Raw genomic sequence first — 7,726 nt, forward strand, 5'->3', positions numbered from 1 at the left:
AAGCTCAAATTCCATATTTCTTACTAAGAATTGTGCAAGAAACACATTCTGATTTTCATCACCAGGAAATCAAAAGAAAGAGCCCAAATCTTAGGGTTGGTCAAAATGGGGTGTCTACACCATGGTATTGTATCCCCTAAGTTACGGCCTCACTAAAAGATACCACGGATACATTTCAAAAAGGACATTCATTCATTCATACAAAATAAAATTTCAAAATCATCAACATGTAACAATTTTCATAACATATTTCGAACATATCTTTATAAGGATATTACTCATAGTGGGCTTGAACGAATATTACTCCTCGGTTGTCCAAACTATACATAGCACACAAACATACACATTGAAACATTCTATTATTCTCTTAATCTGATCGAATCTTACTTCTCTTATTCTTTCTTCTCAAATAAATTGAATTCTTACTTTGTTTCTTTAACCAATTAACTTGTGTTGATTCTTAGCTTATTAATCCTAAATGAGGCTTAACTCGTGCTTAAAAATGCTCGAAAAGGGATGAGGACAAAAATATGAACTCACAACAATTTTCCAAAATATGATAAAACAGATTAGTTCGCTCAAGCGAACCGTTGATCGCTCGAGCGGTAACTGCGGGTCCTCAATAATTTAGTTTGCAAAAATAGATTCTAAATGGCCTCAATGTTCGCTCAAGTGATAGCTTGACCGCTCGAGCAGTCTATAGTTTTCTGGGTTCTGAAAATCAGCAAAATAGTTTCCAAACACATTATCAAAACTTAGGCTCATATTTGACTCAATTTAAACATGTAATTTCATTAATAAACATAGACCTATGACTGATTTTCAAATCTTAATACAAAAACATCTTTGATTTGTCAAGATTTTAACCAAAACTTCATGAATATTATGATATTAAAACTTTTCTTCCTTTGTTTTACAAAACATGAAATCAAAGTTATAAAGCTCTTAGGAAAATATTTGCCTGTATGAAATTCAAATCAAAATCAAATCAATTCTTGATTGTCAAATTCAAATTATAATTTATTTCTTAATTTGTCCAAATTTAGATTCAATTCTTTTTCTTCATATCAAACCCAGTTTCAAACTCATAAATTCTAAAACATGAATTAAACTTTCAAAATATGATTCCAATACTTGGGTTCATACATGGTTTGTCTAAAAATATACAAACTCTTAAATAATTAGGAAAACATGATCAATTTTAAACTATTTATATAAAACTCCTTTAATATAAAAATTAAGCTCATTTGTTCAAAAACTCATAATTTTCTAAAACTTAGTTCTTGTTTCACCAAAACATAAAATTAATTCTTAAAAATCTATGATACATGTACCATTAGAGTATTAAAATTTGTAAAATTTGTTCATGCATGTAGAAATGAGACTCAGATTCATGCAAGACATTCAAAATCAAACTCAAAATAGTTAATTTCTAAATCTATTCCCAAAACCATGAACTTACATCAATTTCTTCATCATTATGCCAATTCAGTTTCTTTCTTTTTTTTAATTACATGAAATTGAATCCAATTACTTTTTAATTTCAGCTTTTAGTTGACTTATCAACAAAATTTAAGTTTTAATTTCTTACCTAAAATCTTAAATTTGATGAATCCTTGATAAATTCTTGAACTTCTCTTCAATTCTTCACTTTTCCTTGTTTTTCCTTCCTTAATTTTTCTTCTTCTAAGACTCTTGAATTGGGTTTCCAGCACAAATCTCCTCTCTCACTCTCTCTATCTCTCTGTCTCTCTCTACGTTTCAAAAGGTCTCAAGCAAATAACTGAATGGATTCCTCTTGAGTTCTCTCAACTCTTCTAGCAAAACAATATAAATTTTTTTAAATGTTCTAGAATTCACTCAAATATACATCACATTTAATTAATTATAACTAATCATAAATTTCACATAATTTAATTAGTTTAATTGACTTCAATTAAGGCCTAATTAATTACATTTAATTTTTTACAAATCTGAATTAGATTTTTAACCAAACTCCCAAAAGGCTCCAAATATCAAATTAAAATTATTGTCATCATCAATTTTTGATTTTTCAAGTCATTAAAGCCTTCAATTTCTGATCAGATCCAAAATTCTTCTCAATAAATTATATATTCAAATTGGACACCTCATAAGTGAATTTGATTCAGAATAATCACAATTACTAATTCTTATGACCAAATTGGCTTAATTAATTATAAATCGGATCCCATTAATCAAATCTTAATTCTACTAGACTGAATCAAAACTGAATCAAATATTTAATTAAACTCCCATATGGTTTCGTACTTGAAATAAACTGGTTGAACTCACCAATTATACCTTCTTAAGCCATTTTGGCCTTCAATTTTTAATTCTGAAATAAATCTTTCATAAAATCATATATAAATCAGACTCAATAATGTTCATCAATTCTACAATTAAATCAGAATAACAACTAATTATAATTCAAATCTCCTTGATTAATTAAATGTAAAATATTATACGTGGTGGGGTCATCACAATCTCTCTCCCTTAGAAAGTTTGGTTCTCCAAACATAAGGCACTTGTACCTAAAGACCGATCATATAGCTAAGCTTCATTTCATTCCTCTTTTCCAAGTAAGTTCCTTACCAATCGATTTTCTCACCACAGGAGTTCAACTCATTTTCATTTATTTGTTGGTTAATAACCCAAATTGGTAATTCATCACAGTCTCTAAAAGCTATTCTGTAATACTTAATAATATGAAGTGGATTTCGAAGTTGACCCCATAACATTAAAACATAGCATACACTAATTACTAACATATTGTTCTCATCAATCTCATAGCTCATATACTTATGTTCACCTATTCACATATTTCCAATAATCTACATGTCTCCAAATAGTCAAGGATTAATCTCGAATGATATTGGATTAGGTACTAATCTTTAAACTGATTATCTAACTTGAAATCTTCTTAAATTTTATTATTATTATTATTATTTTGGGAATAATTCTTCATTAGATGTTCCATATTTCCACATTTGAAACATGCTTCCGAAATTCGATAACACCACCCCGTATAACACTTGTGACAATTTGAACATTTTGGGATGCATTTGTACCTTGCTTAAAATTAATTGTCCCTCCTAATTTTGCTTAACAATTAACACTCCACTTCTTAGACATATTTTATAATTTTTTCTTTGACTTAACATTTAACTTTTTCTTCTGATCTTGTGGTTTCCCATAGCATTACTGCATAGCTTTCATCATTGAAAAATCTGAAATCCCCAAGATATTGATTTGTGATTATGTATCAATTTTAAATAGTATATAACAATCTCAATCAAACAATCAAAGATGAATCAACACAATGATTTAACGTGGAAAGACCACAATTGGACTGCCTCCAATTGTGATAAAAGAAAACCATGGGCCCAAGCCACTAAACAATCCACTAAAAAGATAAAAAGGAATTACACAAGTGTACTCTCAATTACCTAGTGAATCCACGCACAAATTGAACCGACTCCATTGTGCCTCTTCCTCCACCGTGTTCACCTCATAACTGACTTGTCCAACATTGAATCCACAATACTGATGTTGAATCCACGATGATGAGCCACTCGGGTATTCACCAAAGCTTTGGGCCCAAATTCCCCATAATCTGAACAAAATCTTTTTTTGAATAAAACAAATAAACAAACCCTTTAATATAGTCCACTCAATTGATGAAATAAACTCTTACAGATTGAAATACCCAAATTGAACCGACCCCCGCAAGCTGACTGAGCAGCTTAATCCCCGACATAATCAGCGAAGTAACAAACATGATAGGATTAAGATCACAAACTACTCTGCAAAGCACAATTCGAGTTGGATTCGCATATAAAAACTCATAGCCTCACTGAAATAAAAGATCAAGTAAAATTACAACTAACAGGAGTTTTGTCAAAAGAGATTGCCAATTACAATACCTAACAATCTCCCCCTTTGGCAATTTTGTGACAAAACACACCTAACAAATAAAATCCTAATCACCCCAACCCATTACAACCAACAAAAACAAACTTGTTTCTCAAGGTCACGATCTGCAAAACAACTATTAGTGCCACAAGAGTATGAAAAAGCAATAGATATATGACAAGATTATCTTGAAGCATAAGATAGAAATATGAATAGATAAAACTTGGAGATTTTAAGAACATGCAACATGAATAGATAAAAATCCACACAAGAAACAAAAAACAACACTCTCAAAAATAATATTCCCTCTCAAGATTCTCCCGCTTTTTATCATGAATTGACAAAGAAAGCTCAATCAACTAAAGTAAGATCATAAACCACACAAGCATGACCAATATAATGTAAAAAGTAATAACAAGCGAGAAGAATTAATAAATAAGCAGTGCATAGCAACATGCATACCAACTAATGCCAATCTCCCTTACCAAACCAATCAATATAAGTTCATGCTAAAAAAAACACCTTGCAATGATAAACCAAACTCCCTCTCATTAAAAGCAACCACAAACATTGAAAACAAAGAACAAGAAGAAAACGACAAAAAAAAAAATATGGTGAAGCAAGCAAGGAATTACAGATTTGTACCTTAAAACACACAAGATTATCCAAGAAACACAATTACATGAAAACACAATGTGCACAGCCTTTAGAAGATTCCTCATAAAAGAAAGTGATGCATTATGTGAAAAGCATAGATCCCATTATAAAAGTGTATGTCTAACTCTTGGAGTTCGACAAACACTAGATTCAAATCCTAATAGTGATCTAATAGCTGGACTTCTGGTAAGAGAATCTAAACATAACTAAGGAAAGTCAAACCACTAGGAATAAAGGGGTATTTGTTGAGTAAAAGCGGAGGCACCTCCTCAATTAATGAATCTTATTTTTTATTTTATTTTATTTTTTAATTTTCTTTCTTTCTTTTACACACTCATTAGCAGCTTTCACACTCAAGAGTATGGAAACCGAACCAGAGAAGCATGGATATAATAAGGATAGCCTGGTTGGTGGCTCTGAGGCAGCCTTTTCTTCATGCCTTGACTGCAAAGAACTGAGGAAAAAGCCATGGAGATGCAAAAAAAAAAAAAAAATGGAAGGTGGATAAGAGACTCAACATCACCCATGATGTGCTAGTATAGGTCAATTCCTCTAGAAAAGCAAAAGGTCCAATGCTAGAAGTCCCTAGAGAAAATTGATCACTAAGGCGGAAGATTCCGATATTTGCTAATCCAAGAGTGTGTACAGAATGAGACATACTAATCAAAGTACACACACCCTGAAATGAGTAATGACCACAGAAAGCACACACATATTAACATGTAATGAATATTCTCATCAATTCCAATATGCAACAAGAACTTCTCAAAAATTTTAAGCTTGTAAAACCTTACTAAGAAAATCAATTTGGATTTTTATTATTATTTTTTTAAAACAAAGCAAGACAGAAAACGAACATGCACACATTAAATGACCCAAAAATAAAAAACACACAGAAACCCAAAAACGAAAAAGAAAAAAAAACAAATAAACAAATTAACACAAGTCAAGTTTTCTCACCCAAACCGCTTTAGTATGAACAAAGTTGTGAGAATTGTGGTTCTTGGGTGGTGTGTTGACGTGTGGTTCCCTTTCCCTTCAATAGGAACCCGTCTCGACTTGGTTTCCAACTTCCTATTCCTAGGTCTAGGCAAACACAACCTCTGTTCATGTTTCGTCTCAAGCAAATCAAAATAACGAGGTCTAATATGACCCTTAACCTCATTACCACCAATGAAGTGTCTTCTACCCCACGAGATGTTGGAATTTCTTCTATCTCTATGAGACACTCTCCCATGCAACTCATAACAATAAGGGCAAATGTGACCATACATACCACAATGATGACAAATAAAAACAGGGTGTACCTTCTTTTCTTTGGCCTTACCAACTCTGGGAAAATTGAGAAGTTCGTTCTCATGTTGAATTTCTTGTTCTCTCTTTCCTTGAGTTGTTGTATCATGAGATGTAGATACAACCTATTATTGCTCTTTGTCACCACAAAAGCCAATGCCACTCTTGTCACAACATATTTTTTGAGACCCAATTATATTGTCCAAAGTCTTTGATCCTTCGTTCCAAGTCTAATGGTACCCATAGCACACTTGAGCTCTTCCTCTTTCTTGATGACTAACTCTTCCAAGGCAACTTGAGATATCTCGAGAGTTTTAATATTTTTTTCATATGTTGCATAGATTTGCTGTAGCTCATTCCTTTCTGTCTCACAAGTCAAGAGTTTTGCACAAAGAGCTTGTCGATCACTAGAAATCTTGATGGCATCATTCCTAGCCTCAAAAATCTCATTCTTTAATTTGACATTCTCACTTTCATAAGCTTTGAGTTTGATAGTGAGTTTGTAATTCAATTTAGATAAGTTAAGAGACTCCTTATACAACTTTTCATACGCTTGCTGAAGCTCTTCATCATCACTCCCCGAGGATTCATCATCAGTGACATTCTGAACCGGCCTCTTTTGATACTCTATTTGTCTTTCAATTTTGAAAGCCGCCATGAAAGCAAGGAATTGTTCATGCCCCTCTTCTCCTTGTGCTTCGTTGTCACTTTCATCTTTATCAGATTATGATTCCCCATCCCCAGTGATAGCGAAGGCTTTCTCCTTCCTCAAACGATTAAGGCATTCTTGAGCAAAGTGGCCAAATCCTTAGCATTCATAGCATTGGACTTTTTCAGAGTTCCCTTGTATCTTTCCTTTCTCTTTCTTGGTTATAGAATTAATTTTGGGTTTATCTTTGCCTTCGGATTTATGAGTTGATTCTAAAAGATTAGGATTCTTTTTCAGAAAAGACTTTTTAAATTGTTTTACAACAACATCCATAATCTTGGAATCTATCTCACAATCCTCATCAGAATCCTTTCCAACTCAATGAACACTACTAAAGGCAATATCATTTTTTTTTTTTGTTTCTTTTTGAAAGTCATATGTGCCTCATAAGTTTGGAGATAACCAAATGATCCAGTTTGAGGTTGTTAATATCTTGAGCCTCCTCAATAGCTGTAACTTTTGATTGGAACCGATTGGCCAAGGACCTCAATATTTTTCCCATAATCTTGGATTCTAGTATTTTTTTCACCTAAATTGAAGCTAGAATTTACAATGTCACTCAACTTCGCTTAAATTCATCAAAGGTCTCACTATTTTTCATTAAAAGGTTTTCGAAACTAGACATGAGCCTATAAAGTTTTGAGCGTTTAACAGAAGGAGTGCCCTCATAAATAGTTTGTAAGATATCCCAAGCCTCTTTTGTGACTTCACAATTGCAAATACAACTGAACTCTTCTAGTGTGATGGTGCAAAAGAGAGAATTGATAACTTTACTATTCCAGCTATTATTTTGGTAATCAATTATGTCCCACTTATCAATTGGTTTGGGAAAAGTTACTCCATCAATAGTAATCGTCGGTTTGATCTACCCATACATGACAGATTGTCAAACTTTTTCATCAATAGATTTTAAAAACGATCTCATCCGAGCTTTCCAAAAAGAATAATTAGATCCGTCAAGTAGAGGTGGTCAAACCATAGAATTTTCCTCACGAATTGAATCCATTATCACAAATCAAACACGATCTTGCTCCAATAGTTTTAAAAAATAAAAAATAGAGCGACCTACTTTGATACCAATTGAAAAATCTGAAATCCCCAATATATTGATTTGTGATTATGTATCAATTTTAC

Source organism: Camellia sinensis, chromosome 1, assembly GCF_055761805.1.
Source record: "Camellia sinensis isolate YWXY chromosome 1, ASM5576180v1, whole genome shotgun sequence".
Classification (NCBI taxonomy): domain Eukaryota; kingdom Viridiplantae; phylum Streptophyta; class Magnoliopsida; order Ericales; family Theaceae; genus Camellia; species Camellia sinensis.